Below are 19,246 nucleotides of genomic sequence, written 5' to 3'. Positions count from 1 at the left end.
TATAAGTGACCCTCAAAACTCCACCAGAGAACTCCTACAGCTGATAAACACCTTCAGCAAATTGGCAGGATACAAAATAAACTCAAAAAGGTCAGTAGCTTTCCTATATACAAATGACAAACAGGCAGAGGAAGAAATTAGGAAAATTACTCCCTTCACGATAGCCACAAACAATATAAAATATCTAGGAATAACCCTAACCAAGCAAGTGAAGGACCTATTTGAAAAAAACTTTAAATCTCTGAAGAAAGAGATTGAAAATGACATCAGAAGATGGTGGGATCTACCTTTTTCATGGATCGGGAGAATTAACATAGTAAAAATGGCCATCTTAGCAAAAGCAATTTACAGATTCAATGCAATCCCTATCAGAATAACTACAAAATATTTTGAAGATATTGAAAGAACAATTCTCAACTTCATATGGAGAAACAAAAAGCCCAGAATAGCCAAAACAATCCTATACAATAAAAGATCCTCCTCCGGAGGAATCTCCATACCTGATCTCAAGCTGTACTATAGAGCAACAGTAATTAAAACAGCATGGTACTGGCACAGCAATAGGCTAGTTGATCAATGGAATCAAACTGAACACCCAGAGATGAATACACACACATTTGGTCACTTGATTTTTGACAAAGAAGCCAAATCCATTCAATGGAAAAATGACAGCATCTTCAACAAATGGTGCTGGTCTAACTGGATGTCTACATGTAGAAAAATGCAATTAGACCCCTATTTGCCACCAAATAGATTAAAGACCTCAAGCTAAAACCAGAGACATTAATCCAATTAGAGGAAAAAGTGGGGAAGAGTCTGGACATATAGACACAGGAGACAACTTCCTGAACAAAACACCAACAGCCCAGGCCTTAACGTCAACAATTAATAAATGGGACCTCATGAGGCTGAGAAGCTTCTGTAAGGCAGGTGACACTGTCAAGAGAACAAAACAACAGCCTACAGACTGGGAAAAGATCTTCACCAACCCTTCATCTGACAAAGGTCTAATATCCAAAATGTATAAAGAACTCAAGAAATTAAACTCCAAATAACCTAATAGAGAAATGGAGCTCAGAACTAAACAGAGAATTCTCAACAGAGGAATGTCAAATGGCTGAGAAACACTTAAAGAAATGCTCGACCTCCTTAGTCATCAGAGAAATGCAATAAAAAAGACTCTGAGATTCCATCTTACACCCGTCAGAATGGCTAAGATCAATAACTCAACTGACACCACATGCTGGCAAGGATGTGGAGAAAGAGGAACACTCCTTCATTGCTGGTGGGAATGCAAACTAGTACAACCACTTTGGAAAACTATCTGACACTTTCTCAGAAAAATGGGAATAGGGCTTCCTCAAGAGCCAGCTATTCCACTTCTTGGAATAAACCCAGAAGATGCACTACCACACAAAAGGGACATATGCTCAACCATGTTCATAGCTGCCTTTTTCATTATAGCCAGAACATGGAAACAGCCTACGTGTCCGTCAGTAGAAGAATGGGTAAAGAAACTGTGGTACATTTACACTATGGAATACTACTCAGCTATTAAAAACAAGGAATTTCTGAAATTTGTGGACAAATGGATTGAACTAGAAATTATCATAATGAGTGAGTTCACCCAGAAGCAAAAAGAGTTAAATGGTATTATACTCACTTATATTGAGACACTAGTCCAAGGGGTATGTCCCCATATAAAACTTTACCTACCAGGAAAGTGGGTCAGAGGAGAGGACATACTATTGAGACTTTAGGTGTGAGAAGCCTGGGAGAATGAGGGAATAGAAGGATCCAGAGGGTCCTGGAAAACTACAGGCGGGTCTGGGCCCTGGGGTCCTCCTCAAACTATGGCACCAGCCAAGGAAAATATAGGCAGTAAAGTTCGAACCCCTACCCAGACTAGCCGATGGACAGGACATTCTCCACCGTTAAGTGGAGAAGAAGATCTGACTTTCACACAAACTCTGGTGCCCCATATTTGTCCATGTCCCTTGGATGGGGACGCCTGGTGGCACTCAGAGGAAGGATAGTAGGTCACCAAGAAGAGACTCGATACCCCTATGAGCATATACAGGGGGGGGAGATCCCAGTCAGTCACAGACATAGGGGAGGGGAATGGGGGGGGATGCGAGAGGGAGGGAAGAATAGGAGAATACAAGGGATGAGCTAACAACTGAGATGTAATATGAATAAATTAATAATAAAAAAAGGGGAAAAAAGAAAGAAGGCTTAGGGAAGACCCTTGGATGTGTGTGTGTTTTTAACCCTTTACAAATATAACTATTTTCTCATCTGCCATATTTGTATAGTAACCTATGCTCCAACATTTGGCATCTTTCAAGATATTCTTTGCATTGTTTTTCTCAAGCTATAGATGAAATGTCCAATTGTAGTTTTGTTGCTATCATAATAGGCACTTGGAACTTCTTTTGCCTGTAATTTGGCCTGTGTTATAAGTTTGGGGATGTTTTTGTCTATTATTACTTGAAACATTTCCTATATGTTTTGGTCTTTTAGGATTGCTGTTTCAATTGTAAAAGTGCTTCAAGTTTTGAAAATTTCCTATGGAACACAGGTGCCCTATGTAAAATTATTATATTTGCTTGCATTTCTGTCTAGTAACTTTCAGTTGATGCATCTTCAACCTCGTAGATTGGTTCTCTAGTCATATCCTGTCTATGGCTTGTTATCCAACACACCGTGTACCCATGTATGATGCTTTTAGTTTCTCCATTTCTTTTTTGTTTTGTGTTTGTGCTGGTTTTATGCTTATATATTAATTTCTAATTTATTTTTGATAATTTCAGACAATAGTATTGAACTTAGATAATTTATATACCTTTCATTTTTCCCATGACCCCCCCCCCCAATTTCTCTCAAACTCATCACATCCTGGTTCTTCATTACTAGTTTGTACATGGGTGGGGGGTACGTATTTGTGTGTCACATGGATTCTTTAGGCCAGTCAATGTCAGGTGTCTTCCTATATACCTTGCCATCTTGTTTTGAACCTGAGTCTGTCACTGAATCTGGGACTCATGGATTAGCCAAAGCCAACTGGCAGCAAACCACAGGGACCTTTCTGTTTCTGTATCCCCAGAGCTGTGCTAAAGGTCTGTGATAATACTATTAGATTTTGACATGGGTGCTAGAGATCTGATCTCAGGTTTCCAGTGCTCTTGAACTAGGCTTTGGTTTAGAAAGTCATGAAGTTCCAGATTTAGAAGATATTTCAAAATAAGTGAGAAATGATATATCATTTAAGTTAAGTATTAAATTTGATATTTTGTTTATTTCATATTAAAAGTATCAAAATAGTAAAAGAAAAAACCTCAATTGAAGTAGCAATTCCCAATATAACCAAAGTAAAAAGCAGTTCAGCTTTTGAAAACAGACATCATCCAAGAACACAGCCTCTGGTATGTACATAGTTCCACTGAACTTCGAAAACCACTTCTCTTAGAAGGACTTCGAGAAAATAAAAAAACCAGAGCAATAAAAGCCCTACTGTGCATTCAATGACCTGAAATGGAAATATGTTTTATTGATTCTTGAAGGTAGATTTTTTTGAAAGGTCAGCAGACTATTGCTTCTGGGATGTGGGGTTCTGTAGCTCTTGGTGCGGTGGTCCATTTCCTCTTTACCACCACAGGCTTTGGTTTTTCAGGATGGCACAGGCCCTTTGGAGGTCTGCCATTCATAGATCAGGGAGGTACTCATTCTTTTGGATCATATACCTGATGCTGCTGAGGGTGGCAGGAATATTCTTGTTGATGGTGGTCCTCACGTAAGAAGTAGTGGGTTTTTTTTTTTTTGCTGACTTCTGCATTTATGACCACCACAACCCCTTTGCCCATCAGCTGCGGTCTCCACTCCCACAGTCTTGCTGTGAATCAGAACTTTGTAGAAGAAGGAGTTGAGAGCCTTTAGATAATTGAAGTTGGTGTTACATGTTGGCTTGTTCCTCTTGATCAGGAAACTGGAGCAATATCGATGCTCCATGGAGATGGCTGATGCAGAAGAGGGGACATGTCAGCAGCTGCAGAGAAATGTAGCATGTAAGGAGTGTCATGTAGAGAAGCAGGGAAAAGCTCAGAGCCTAAGTAAACAGGAGCAGCACCTTCAAGAACAAAGAACAAGAGCTCAGCAAGGCTGGAGGGAGTGACCAAATGAGGCAGGCTGAACTAAGGCGGCCAAGACTGAGGTGCAGCAGAACAGCTATTGCTCCACTTCTGGCAGTGGAGATGAGGGCTACAAATGGCTCTTGGGCACAAGGAGAAAAAAATAGGCTAAAGACCCAGGTGATGGGCACAAGACGTTGGCCACCTGGCTTGGACAAAAGCTAGATTTTAACACAGGAGAAATGTTTATGCTTGAACAACTTTCAATAACTATCACCTTAAAGGTTTTGCCTTGGGTATTTATGCATCCTTCCTATTGGTTGAATTTTATTTGACCAGAGTAAGTAATTCAAGAATAAGAACTGTAATCCAGACTCAGTAGCACATCTTCATTCAGGCCATATGAAGAATAGCATCTAATAATCAATTACAAGGATTCTTTAATCAACAAGAAACACTCTCTGCCTAGATAATCATGTCTCAGCCAGTCTCAGAGCTATTCCCACATAATGGGAATAGCAACATAAGTTACCTGCTTGTTTTGCAGTTTGAATTCTTCACATGCCAATTGTGGCCCACTCCCTCATTGCTTCTCTATCCACCCTCCTTCCCTCCCTTAGTCCTCAGAAAGGGGAGTCCTTCTCCCCTAACACATGACCTCAGCCTATCAAGTCTCATCTGTAATACCTGTATCCATTTCTTCTGAGTCCTGGCAAGGCCACCCTGCCAGAAGGAAGTGATCAGTGTTGGGGGGCCTGAGTCTATATTATAAGTAGTCCCTACTCTCCATAATCAGGGACCCACACAGAAACTATGCTGCCAATCTACTACATCTGAGCAGAGGGTCTAGTCCCACATCATATATGGTCCAAAATTGATGCTTCTGTCCTGTATTGTAGTGTGGTTATCCTGTATTATGTAACTAATATCTGCTTGAGTATCATTCTGGATCTGTTGTACCTTACTCGGGATGATCTTTCCTAGTTCCATCCATTTGCCTGCGTATTTCAAGATTTATTTGTTTTTGATAAGTGAGTAGTATTCCATTGTGTAAATATACCACTGTTCATCCATTCTTCGCTTGAGGGACACCTAGCTTGTTAACAGATTCTGGCTATTACAAATAAAGCTGATATAACATAGTTGAGCAAATTTCCTTGTTTTGTAATGGGACATCTCTCAGGTATATGCCCAGGAGTTGGGTCTTGAGGTATAATTATTCCCAATTTCCTGAGAAAGTACCAGATTGATTTCCAAAGTGATTGTACAAGTTTGCACTCCCACCTGCAATGGAGGAGTGTTCCCCTTTCTTTACATCTGTGCCAGTATGTTCTGTCACTTGAATTTTTGATTTATACCATTGTGATGGGTATGAGATGGAATCTCAGAGTTGTTTTGATTTGCATTTCCCTGATACTTATGGTTATTGTCCATTTCTTTAAGTGTTTCTCAGCCATTTGATATTCCTCTGTAGAGAACTGTCTGTTTAGTTCCAAGCCCCATTTCTTAATTGGGTTATTTGGTTTGGTGGTGTTAAATTTCTTGAGTTCTTTATATATTTTGAATATTAGCCCTTTGGCAGGTGTTGGGTTGGTGAAGATCTTTTCCCAGCCTGTGGGCTGTCATTTTGTTCTGGACAGTGTCCTTTGCTTACAGAAGCTTTTCTGTTTCAAGAGATCCCTTTTATTAATTGTTGACCTTAGAGCCTGAGATGCTGTTGTTCTGTTTGGAAAGTAGTCTCCTGTGCCAATGAGTTCAAGCCAGTTCCCTAGTTTTTTTCTAATAGATTTGATGAATCCATTTTTATGTTGAGGCCTTTAATTCACTTGGATGTGAGTTTTATACATGGTGATAAATATGGATCTACTTGCATTTTTCTACATGTAGAAATCCAGTTAGACTAGCACCATTTGTTGAAGATACTGTCTTTTTTCCATTGTACAGATTTGGCTTCTTTGTCAGAAATCAAGTGGCCATAGGTGTAAGGCCTTATTCATGGGTCTTTGATTCAAATCCATTGATCTACTAGCCTATTTCTATGCTGTTTTAATTACTGTTGCTCTACAGTACAGCTTGAGGTCAAGGATGGAGATTCTTCTGGAGGGTCTTTTATTGTACAGAATTGTTTTTTTTTTTTCTATATTAAGTTAAGAATTGATCTCTCAAGTTCTTTAAAAATTGTGTAGGTACTTGGACAGGGATTGCATTCAATCTATAAGTCACTTTTGGTAAGATGGACATTTTTTACTGTGTTGATTCTCCCGATCCATGAACATGGGAGACATTTCCATCTTCTTATATCTTCAATTTCTTTCTTCAGAGAATTGAAGTTTTTTTCATACAGATTTTTCACTTGCTTGGCTAGAGTCACAACAAGATACTTTATATTATTTGTGTCTATTATGAAGAGTGAATTTTCCTAATTTCTTTCTCATCACTTTTGGCACTTGTATACTGGAGTTCTACTTTCTTTTCTGAGTTGATTTGTATCCAACCACTTTGCTGAAGGTATTTATCAGCTGTAGTTCTCTGGTGGAATTTTTGGGGTCACATATGTACACTATCATATCATCTGGGAATAGGGATAATTTGACTACTTCCTTTCTAATGTGGATCCCCTTGATATTCTTTTGTTGTCTTATTGCTCTAGCTAGGTCTTCAAGTATTATATTGAAGAGATAAAGAGAGAGTGTGGAGCTTTGTCTAGACTCTTATTTCAGTGGCATTTCTTTGAGTTTTTCTCTATTTAATTTGATGTTGGCTATTGGATTGCTGTATATAGCCTTTTTTGTGTTTAGGTATGTGCCTTATATCCCTGATCTCCCTAAGACTTTAAACAGGAATGGCTGTTAAATTTTGTCAAATGTTTTTTCAGCATCTAAGGAGACTATCACGTGTTGTTGTTGTTTTTATTTTCTCAGTTTGTTTATATGGTGGATTACATTGATGGATTTCTGTATATTGAACCATCCCTGAATGTCTGGGATGAAGTCTATTTGGTCATGGTGGGTGATATCTTTGATGTGTTCTTAGATTCAGTTTGCAAGTATTTTATTGAGTGTTTTTGCATAAATGTTCATAAGAGAAACTGATATGAAGTTCTCTTTCTTCATTGAGTTTTTGTGAGGTTTAAGTAGCAAGGTGACTGCAGCCTCATAGAATAGGTTTAATAATATTCCTTCCATTTCTATTTCATGGAATAGTTTGAAGAGTATCGGTATTAGTTCTTCTTTGAAGGTCAGGTAGAATTCTGTGCTGAAACCATCTGGATCTGTGATTTTTTTGGTTTGGAGACTTTTGATGATTGCTTCTATTTCTGTGGGAGAAATATGACTATTTAATTTGTTTACTTGATCTTGGTTCAACTTTGCCAAGTGGAATCTATCAAGAAAATTGTTCATTTCATTTAGATTTTCATTTTTTTTTTTTTTTTTTTTTTTTTTTTTTTTTTGTGCACAGGCTTTTGTAGTAAGACCTAATGATCTCTTTGGATTTCTTCAGTGTCTGTTGTCTCCCTTTTCATTTCTGATTTTGGTGATTTGGATAGTGTCTCTCTGCTTTTGAGATAGTTTGGCTAATGGTTTGTCTATTTTGTTGATTTTCTCAAAGAATCAGTTCTTGGTTTTGTTGATTCTTTGTATTGTTCTCTTTGTATCTAATTTATTGATTTTAGCCATAAAATGGATTATTTACAGTCATTTACTCCTTTTAGGTGTTTCTCCTTTTTTTTCCTCTTGGGCTTCCAGATGTATCATTAAGTTGTCTATATGAGATGTTTCCAATATCTTTATGAAGGCACTTAATGCTATGAACTTTCCTCTTATCACTACTTTCAATGTGTCCCATAAATTTGAGTATATTGTACCTTCATTTTCATTGAATTTTAGAAAGTTTCTAGTTTCTTTCTTTCTTTCCTGACCCAGTTGTCATTGCATAAAGAGTTGTTCAGTTTCCATGTGTATGTATACTTTTTGTTGCTTCTGTTGTTGTTGATGTCCAGCTTTACTCCATGGTGGTTGAAAAGGATAAAAGGTATTATTTCAATCTTTCTCTATCTGTTGAGGCTTGCTTTGTGATATAGTCAATTTTGGAGAAGATTCTGTTGGTGCTGAGAAGAAGATATAATATTTTGTGTTTGGGTAAAAAGTTCTGTAGATATCTGTTCGGTCCATTTGACTCCTGACATTAGCTAGTATCATTATTTTCCAGTTTAGCTTCTGTTTTGTTGACCTGTCCTTTGCTGAAAGTGGGGTGTTAAAGTCTCCTACTATTTAATGTGTGGGGGTCAATGTGTGATTTAAGCTTTATCAATGTTTCATTTCAAATGTGGGTGCCCTTATATTTGGTGCATAGATATTCAAAATTGTGATATCACCTTGGTTGAATTTTCCTTTGATGTGTATGAAGTATCTTTCCTGATCTCTTTTGATAAACTTTGGTTGGGGATTTATTTTATTAGATATTAGAATAGCTTCACCACCTTGCTTGTTGTACCCATTTGCTTGGAAAAGCATAGATGTAGCTCACAGGCAAGTATGCATCCAGACTCCTGGGACTGAGCCATGGACTCCCTCTATAGACTCATTGGATGGCCCCAGATCTGATACACTTGTGATCCATACAGTGCGTACTCCTCTCAACCAGGGCTATCCAGGTCTTGTGGTGTGTAGCTCCCAGCCCATTCCCTAGGCTCAGTCCTTCCAGTAGACATAGTGCATGGTCAGCTCATCCATCTTGGATCTTGAAATCAAGAAATCTCATTAAGAAAAGGACTGGATCTGAACAGAGAGTTCTCAGTCATGGAAAAAACTCATAAATATCTAAGAAATGTCTGATAAAGTAGTCATCATCCCTAGCAATTTGGAAAATGAAAATTAGAACAACTTTAAAATTTTGTTTCATCTCAGTTCTAATGTCTAATATCAACAAAACAACTGACAATAATGCTGGTAAAAATATGTAGAGAGGACTATCTCTTAAAGTTGGTAGGATTGCAAATTGGTTTGGCAATTCTGGAAATTAGTGTGGATAATTTCCCCAAAATTTAAAGTACATCTTTCATATGACCCAGCTAAAACACTCCAAAAGTATCAGTCTCCTGCTCCATGATACTTATTCAGGGATGCTCATTACTGAATAGATAGAAAATTGGGAATGATACAAAGGCCCTTCAAATAACTAACCAGTAGATAATAAAAATATAGTACAAATACACTATGGGATACTCTTCAACTGTAAAGAAAAAGGAACCAAGAATTTTAGGAGTAATAGATGGAACAAGGAAATACTTACTTGTAACTCAGATCTAGAAAGACAAAAATCTCATGTTCTTTCTCATCTGGAATCCCCATATCTACATCTTAAGATAGGAATATATTACCAAGAGTAAATGCAGAAACTAGGAAAGGAAAATGGCACTCGGGGGTAAGGCTGTACAGGCCAGTAGCAAGGTACATATGATTAAAGGGAGAATATGGAGAAAAGGACTTTGCTTTCTAAGGGGAGAAAACACAGGAGAAGGATAGAAGAAAGATGAAGAACACTAACGAAACTAAGTCTAGTTTAACACATATTTTTATACATGATATACATTTTTTATTCAGGGACAACATAGACACAGTGGTAGATTATATCATCTCTACAGTAAACCAGATGTTCAGAAGTTATTTAGAGGTATGTAAATATTCAGATCTATCTCTACTTTCATAAAATCTAACTTTCTGAAACTATTGTTAAAGAAATACTTATTCAAATATTAAATGGTAGTGAAAATTTACTCAAGGCTGTTTAAATAAGAAAGAGAGATTAAATTCAATCCATAATGTATACCAAAGAAAATAAAGGTTAAAGTACGTTATAGCCAAGAAACAGAATAAGCTCACTATAAACTTAGAAACTACCTATATAAGACATCAAAAGTAACGTAGTTTTGGATAAAACAGTCTAACAAGATTCAATATAGAAGGTGATTATATATATTAGAATTTGCTCAAACTGAATTATCATGATTATTGCTGCAAATGGGTAAGGAAAAACCAAGACATCCAAAGGCAAGATGTAATTGAGAGGAAGGTTCAGAGAAGCCTGCCTAATTTTGATCAAAGGCAGCCAGAAGCAAAGCCTGTTTCTTGGTTTTGTGACTCCAATGAAATAAAGTAAAAATAAAAACTCAAAAAAGAAATCCAGTCCTATTATAGAAAGCAATTAATTTTTACAACTTTGTAAGACAATGGACTTTCTAAAAACTGAGTAACCTAAGACTATAGTGTTCTTAGTAAAATTGATACCTTTAAATCTCATGTTAATTTCAAATTTTATTAGAGAGAATTTTAATGATGCCAAGAAATACACAATGATTTAATGTCTTGTGCACATTCTAGATTGTACTATGAAGTCACTGAGTTGATAGCATTAAAACTAGAAAGTGTGTATGTGTGAGTATGTGTGTTGTGTTGTGTATGTGTGTGTGTGTGTGTGGGGAGAGAGAGAGAGAGAGAGAGAGAGAGAGAGAGAGAGAGAGAGAGAGAGAGAGAGAACATGTGCTTGTTTGCTTTCTGTTATTCAGATCATTTTTAAATGTGGCCATATGGTAACTGAGTTGTAATGTCTCAGCCTCTTTGAAAGGAAGATAGAATATGGAACAAGTCTCCAAATAGTTCAACTGAGCTAATGTGGGCCACAAAGGGGAGGGAAATATTCTATTCACTATCTTTCCCCTTGGAAAAATGCCATTTCCAGGAAGGTCAGAATCCTATACTCCCGTGCCAGTCGGAATTAGAACAATCTATTCAATTGTCCTTTATGAGCCCAAACAACTGTTAGATTTCTGTAGAAGTTGTGTGGATCAGCAAGAATTTGGAGGAAGCAGCTGTGTTTAGTGGTTGCTCATCTCTGTTAACATGGCTAATGACTCAAATGTGGACACTGGAGAAAGAAGCACTCTGTTCTACATTGGAAAGGACCCTCTTCGCTCATCCTTAGTGGTTTTTTCTTCATGTGGATTTGGCATATATTTGGGTATATGTGTTTTATATATACATGCGTGCTTTGGACATACAAATTACCTTGAAGTGTTCACAGTTGGGGTAGTTATATAGGTTTATTCTCTGATCCTTATTAATCCTGGGAAAACTGAAGAGTATTTTTGATGCTTTTTCTTTAGAAGAAAAAAAAAGGATAAAAATGAGCATATATCATTTAAAGTCTTGCTTGTTTTCTAGTATATTTTTTACATTTTCCACTGAAGACACTGATCTTTCTCAAAGTTAATATAATTCAAAAGGTCTAGTCAGCTAAAACTAAAACACAAGCCTCCTTGGTTGTCCTGAAATAATAACCACAAAGAAATAGCAAGGTTAATAATGCAAAACCAGGAGCTGGAAGTGAAGGATAAGAAAAGAGGCTGGAATAGAACAAAGCTTAAACTAGGGAAGATTTTGAAAGTAGAACCCTTGCATCTATACCAATCATTCTGGGTAATAAACTACTATTTGCAATAAAAGGCATTGCTTACTAGCCTCTGAATCCTAATGAGCCCCTGCTCCACACTCTCTCAGCACAGAAATGTGTAGAACTGGCTGACAAATACTGCATCTGGAAGATCAGCTTTAGTTGCTAATTGACAGTAAATTTCTTAATGTGATTTCCAGAAACAAATAGGAATATTTCTATTTGTTTAACCAGGGACATAACTTGCTCTGATTAGACAAATTGGGGTATCTAACTCACAGGTATGCCCCAAACTTCTTACTTTTATCTTTCTTTGGCTTTCAACAAGTCTCATAAAAATAGGACTGTTTGGCAAATGTATCCTTAGATTACCAATTACAAAGGTGCAAAAATAAATAAATAAAGTCATTAACCCCCTCTAATAGAAGTTATCTATCAAGGTATATGTGCATACCACCCCAAAGAAAATACAATTGACTTGTAAAATCAGCAACAAAAAGAGTCACCTTCCTCCTCTTTCACCAAACTAATATTTAACAATAGTCACTATCTGCCCACTCACAGGCAAAACATTAACCTTGAAATCTATCCTTTTGGAGTATGATAACTAGTTGGCTACTAATAGGTCATTTAACATGAGGGAATAAGTTAACATTTCCCTGTATACAGTGACAAATAAATATCATGACATCAAGGAGTCATGCTAGGAGTAGAATAATTTGCTGAGTCAGTGAATTAATGTTTCCTCATTCACTTTTTGTTTCCATAGAATTTTATGATTTATGATGATGCAGAAAGCATATAATCATTGGTATAATATGGATGCTAATTAAGCACAGCTGCCTTCACACATGCATACACACACAGACACACACACACACAAACACCTAAATATCACAATCTGGTCATCCAGGAGCATATTGATTATAATTGACAAATAAGTTTTAAGTGAAAAAGAGATCTCAGAAGCTCTACCAGGTCAGTACTCAAATAAAAGTTGTTTTATAAGTATTTAATGTGGGTTCAATGGCAAGAAACAAACACCTTACAATAATCCCCATAGAATGGTATTTAATATTGGATGCTAGGTAATAGGAAAATTTTATATTCTGAGGACAAGATTCTGGTCCTAGGTTGAACACTAGAGAAATTTTTAATAAATGAACCAATGAAAGAGCCACTTTCTCTGCAACTATCTGAAGTGTTGGTACATGTGATGGCTGCATCTAGAACTATGGTCAGGAAGATCTCTTTCTCCTAATGGTAATTTGAGACCACACACACAAGAAAACACAGCCTTCACTACTGAGTATATTAGAACCCATGAAACTTGAGACTGGTCTCTGGAAAAAAAATGAAGAAACACCACCTATGAAAACTTCTTGGGAGCAAATAACCAACGCAGCAGAAAACTACCTGTGTCTCAGTTCTCAATCTGGTGAACACAGTCTAAAGAAAAATTTCGTGTCTAGTAAAATAGCAAATATAGTTTAGGAAGTCAGTTTTTAAGCCTCAAGTCTTTATCATTTGGGAAAGAAATGATCTCATGAAAGACATTGTGTGTCATAGTAACCCTTATATCAGGGCAGAGTTTCTGAACCTTTGAAAATCGAAGTTTGGGGCTGGATACCTTCTTGCTCTGGAGAAGCAGCATCCTTTGCTTCCATCCACTAAATGTCACAGGTATTTATCCTCTTCACTTTAGGCATAATAAAAACTCTTTTGCAAACATGTTAAAATGTGCCCTTGAGGGGAAACAAAGCAAAACTAAAGAAACATTAAACAACACAACTGAATCATGTTTTACATTAAAAGACTAATATCAACACAAAATTTTGTGAGGAAAGTGCTTTGAGCAACAGTCATACAGGGAAGCATAATATATATGAAGAAATAGCACTTTTCAACATGAATATATATCATATATATGAGATCATATATATATCATATTTATATATATATATATATCATTGCAGGAATGTAAAGCAAGAACAATAATAACATCGTGAAAGATAATTCTATGAAAGAAAACTTCAAGCAGATATGTGGTTCAGACTCAGAAGGACTTTCCAATAGTTAATTTTATGTGTCATCCTGACCAGGCCATGACAATTAACCAAATAGCATTTGTAGTGCACTTGGAATGATACTTACAGTAACACTTGCATTAACATACTGGGTAAAGTGAGTTGTCTTCCTTGGTGTGTGCATGCCTCAACCAGTCAACTGAAGACATAACAGGGCTAAATATGAAGGCACCCTTATTGCCTGACTGTTGAGCACTGCACTTCTGAGATTTTGGACTACTTCTTGAATCATCAGCTCCTCTAGATCTCAAGCCTTCAGACAGACTAGAGTTAAACATTGGCTTTCTTGTGACTAGCTTGCAAATTGTAAGTTGACAACTGTCATTGACCTTGATCATTTGAGCCCATTCCTTATACTAAACATCTACATGCATATATTATATTTTCCTGTTTCTCTGACCTTAAGCCACTTGAGTATAAATGTTAATATATGAATTTGAACAAGTCAGTTCATCTCTCTGAGCCTCAGTTTCATGACTGTAAAAGTGAGGTTTATGAATAGTCCAATGTCCTAAGAGTACCGCAGGACTGAAATGGTACACATGGCAACCATTTGCATATAATATATTAAGACTGGCTGTATTTTAAAACATGTCTTTTTTGGGATTAGGTGGAGAGGAAGCACATGGCCAGCATGGATGGAGGGTTTGGCCCAGATGAAAAGTATTAGCAAGTGTTTAGGCTTAAGGATGGGAGGTAGCGCAATAGAAATTATTAGAAGCAGATGGCATGAGATTGTGTCAGGGTATGGAATGGCTGCCCTAATATGGGAGGTAGTTTAGGGGATTAATATCTGTACTGCCTCAGATTAAACAAAGCTATTAAAACAAACAAACAAGCAAACAAACATGTCATTTTCACCAGCTCATCCACTGTAGATCACAGGTGAAAGCATCTACAATCATTTCTGTTTTCCTACTTCAAAGACTGAGTCAGTTATACTGTGTTCCATCTGATGAAAGTTCTTCCCTATCACCCACTGGAAGCAGTGTGATGAATATTTATAGTTGGTATCATTCATAAAGATGTAGAGTTAAATACTCACATTTCAACAGGTGTTTTTTATCTTTATAAACTATTTTTTTAATTGGAGACATTAAAGAAAACCTTAATTGTTGTTACATAAACATATGTATATGTGTAGACACACATATTTAAGTATATAAGTACAACTGTTTCAATCTACATCATGTTTCTTCTAAGTATATTTTCAGAGGTGGTCATTTGGTACTAGATAAACTATCCATATTCTCTTCCCTGGAAAAGATTATTTCTCCTGCTCTTAACATTCCTTAGATGAATGTAGTATTTGGTGCCTTCTGCTTACCAATATCCATCCACTTTACTATATCTATTGCTATTGTCCTTCACCACATATTTAGGCAATCCTGTTGGTGATACTTCAAGAGTATTACTTCTGATATTCTGAAGACACACAGTCTCACAGCAAAATCCCTCTTCTTTTGGCTCTTACCGTCATTCAGGCCCTTGTTCTGCAGTGCTCCCTGAGCCTTTGGAATGGAGAATTAAAGATGTATCTATTGTAACTAGGATCCAATTCTGAATTTTGATTGATTATTCTTATCTTTAATGGTCCCTCTTTACTGCAAACAGAAGTTTCAATAATGAGGGCTGAGGACTAGACTTATATCTGAATTGGAGCTGGGGGCCTCAGATCAGAGAGAATATGCAATGATTGTATTCCGGTGTCTGAATTACTGCACTCAAAAATGATCTTTTCTAATTCCTTCCATTTATTTGTCAAGTTTGTGATTTCATTTTTATTTGCAGCTGTATAGTATTCATAGTGTACATGCACCATATTTTCATTATCCAGTTGTCAAGTTGAAGGACTTTTAGATCACCTACGTCGATTAGGTATTGTGTGAGTAAGGCAGCAACGAACATAGTTGAGAATGTGTGGAATAGTGTGTTCAGTCATTTGCGTATATTCAAACAATGTATACTTAGGCCATGTGGTAGGCCTATTTTAAAATTAAAAATAAATTTGCCACATTGATTTCCATAGTGCTTGAAAGAGTTTGCAATCTCACCAACAGTGAAGAAAGTTTCCTTTTCCCCAACACCCTTTCCATCATTTGCTGCCTGTTCTTATGTTGATCTTTGCCATTATGACTAGGGAAAGACAAAAATCGCTAGGATGTTTCAGATGGAAAATTTCTAATTTCTAGGAATACGGAATGCTTTTTGAGATATTTCTTAGCCATTTTTTTGGAGGGGATCGTTTGAGAACACTCTGGTCAGGTCCTGGGTTCATTTTGTGGATGGATTGTTTTTATTTTTGACTGGTTTTGGATATTTCTATACGTTATGGACATTAATTCTCTGCTAGATGCAAATCTGTCAAAGATTCTTTACTATTCTGTGGCTTATGCCTCACACGATTGAATATTTATTTAGCTATGAAGACTTTTATTTTCATGCTGTCTTATTGGTCAATTATTTCCAATTTTTCTTGAGTAAATGAGTAAATGGAGTCCTATTCAGAAAGCCCTTTCTCATTGCTATATGAGATAGAATACTGCATATATTTCTATGAGAAATTTAAGTGTTTCAGTTTTCACATTTAGAAATTCAGTGTATTTCGAGTTGTTTTTTTCTTTTGCAAGGGTATTTATACAGTTTAATTTTACTGTCCACATGTGGACACCCAGGTTTCCAAGCACAATTTGTTGAAGATGAAGTCCTCTATCCAGTGTATTTTTTTTTGCCATATTTTGAATATTAAATGGCTGGAGTTATGTGTACTCATGGGTCTTGGAATTTTTCCTTTGCTTATATGTCAGTCCTTGTTCCAGTGCCGTGTTATTTTTATTACTATGGCTCTACAATATATCTTGTTATCTGGAATAGTAATCCTTTCATTTTTAATGTTTGTGCTCAGGATGGTTTAAGCTATGTGGATGCATTTGTAGTCCCATAGAATTTTACCTTATATATGTTTTCTATTTTTTTGGAAGAATGAGATGGGGATTGCCTGTGTTGAACCATTGCTGAATTTCAGGGCTAGAGCCAACTTGGTAATGGTGGAAATCCTTTAAGGTGTGTATGTTTGTATTTTATCTGAAAGTACATCCTCAAACATTTTAAAAAATGTATGTCCATCAGCAATATTGACCTGTGGTTTTCTCTATCTTCCTTCCTTCCTTCCTTTCTTTCTTTCTTTCTTTCTTTCTTTCTTTCTTTCTTTCTTTCTGTCTGTCTGTCTTTCTTTCTTCCTATCTTTTGTTGTTGGTGGTGGTGATGTTGGTGTTGGTGTTGGTGTTGGTGTTGGTGGTGGTGGTGGTGGTGGTGGTGGTGGTGGTGGTGGTGGTGGTGGTGGTGGTGGTGATGTTGGTGGTGGTGTTGGTGGTGGTGTTGGTGGTGGTGGGGTGGTGGTGTGGTGGAGGTTGGTGGTGGTGTTGTGTGTGGTGGTGGTGGGGGGGTGGTGGTGGTGGTGGTGGTGTTGGTGTTGGGGTGTGGGGTGGTGGTGGTGGTGGTGTTGGTGGTGTTGGTGGTGGTGGTGTGTGTGTGTGTGTGTATCATTTCATAGTTATGGTATTAGAATGATATCAACTTTCTCAGTACTGGAGAGAATTCTACACCCTTCCATCTTTCTTTCCTCCCCTCTTCCCTCTCCTTCTCTCTCCCTCCCTCCCTTGCTTCCTCCCTTTTCCTTCTCTCCCTCTACTTCCTTCCTTCCTTCTTTCTTTCTTTCCTTCTACCTTTGTTCTTTGTGTGTGTGTGTGTGTGTGTGTGTGTGTGTGTGTGTGTGTGTGTGTGTACCATTATATGGTTATGGTATTAGAATGATATTGACTTTCTCAGTACTGGAGAGAATTCTATTCCATTCCTTCCTTCCTTTGTCCTTCCTTCCTTCCCTCCCTCCCTCCCTCCCTCTTTCCCTCCCTCCTTCCTTCCCTCCCTCTAGTTCCTTCCTTCCTTCCTTCCTTCTTTATTTATTTCTTATTTCTTTACTTATTCATTTGTCTTGAATAGTTTAAGAAGTTTTGGCTGTAAGACTTAGAGAATGATGTTGTAAAAAAAAAATCTGACCCTGGTTTTTTTTTTTCCAATACTCTTTTTTAATTACTATCTCAATTCTTTTTTTCTGAATCTGTTTATGTTTCTGACTTATTGTTTAATTTTGTGGATTTGGATGAAAATACAAATTCATTCATTTCTTTTAGGCTTTACAACTTGAAAGAGTATAAGTTTTTAAAGTATTGTTGCTTATAATATACTGAATTCCTTTAGTGTATGTTTTAGGGTTTCCCTGTTCATTTCTGATTCTGTTAATTTAGCTTTTTTCATTTTTAAATATTTATTTAGGGCAAGAATATTTCAATCCTATTTATTGTCTCACAGAACCAGCTCTTAGATAATTGTTTTTTTCTCTAGTTCTTTTTTATATTTCATCAATTTCTGGTATGATTAGTTTATTTTATGCCATCAAATACTTGTATCAGTAAGTCATTTATTTATACTGATTCTCATTTTGTAAAGGTAGTCACTTAGAGCTGTAAGCTCCCTTATCAGGCTGATTTCAATGTGTTCCAAATGTTTTATTGTGTTGAGTATTCATTTTCAATTAGTTACAGAACATTTTCATGTTTTTTATTTCTTCTTTGTCCTGTTTATCATTCATTAATGAGTTGTTAAATCTTCATAAGTTTGTGTATATTCATAGGAATTTGTTTGTTGTCAAATTTAAGTTTTATTGTGTTGTGGCCAGATAGGATATACAATTATTTCAATCTTTTTCAGTTTTTATGGATTTGTGGTACGTTCAACAACATGCTCTATTTTAGGACAGATTTGCTGAGCAGAATATGGATTTTTTGGTGTTTTCACATAATATTCTGTAGATAACTGCTTAGTCTATTTATTGAACCATGTCATTTATTTCTAATGTTTCTCTTTTTAATTTCTTTTCATATGACCTACCAATTGGAGTATGTGGGGTGTTAAAATTATCTATAATTAATTGTTAATCATAACCTGTATTTTTAAATATAGTAGTACTTTTTGAAAAATAAAATTAGACTCACCCAAATTGGATGCTTATATATTTATGGTTATACTGTCTTCTTCTTACCTGTTCTCTTGACTAAAATGATGTATCTCTTTTTATCTATTTTGATAAGTTTTAGTTTGAAGTCTATTTTATTAGATATTGGATATTAGGATAGAGGTACCTGCTTGCTTTCTCATCCTGTTTGAATACTTTTCTCCATCTTTTCATTCTTAAGTAATACTTATAATGCACAATATATTTATTATAGGCAACAGATAAATGAATTTTGCCTCTTCATGCCTCAGATGAAAAGCCTCTGCCTTTTGTTTGAATAATTGAGCAAGTCCTCAATAGTTCTGCCTCACAAATATGTCTGTCAGATATATTGGGCCAGAAGGCTAAAGAAGATGCTCCAACACAATAGAGAGTTTTTGGTGACTATTCAAGTAGAAAATTGTCTCTATCATCTTCTCATTTGGAAAGCTACTAAACTGCACTCCTGACATACTCAGGTAATCAAGTTTATGCCCTCTCAAGTTTCTGATGGAGTTGAAGACTAGGTAGTT

Source organism: Acomys russatus, chromosome 2, assembly GCF_903995435.1.
Source record: "Acomys russatus chromosome 2, mAcoRus1.1, whole genome shotgun sequence".
Classification (NCBI taxonomy): Eukaryota; Metazoa; Chordata; class Mammalia; order Rodentia; family Muridae; genus Acomys; species Acomys russatus.
This window is presented reverse-complemented; position numbering follows the sequence as displayed.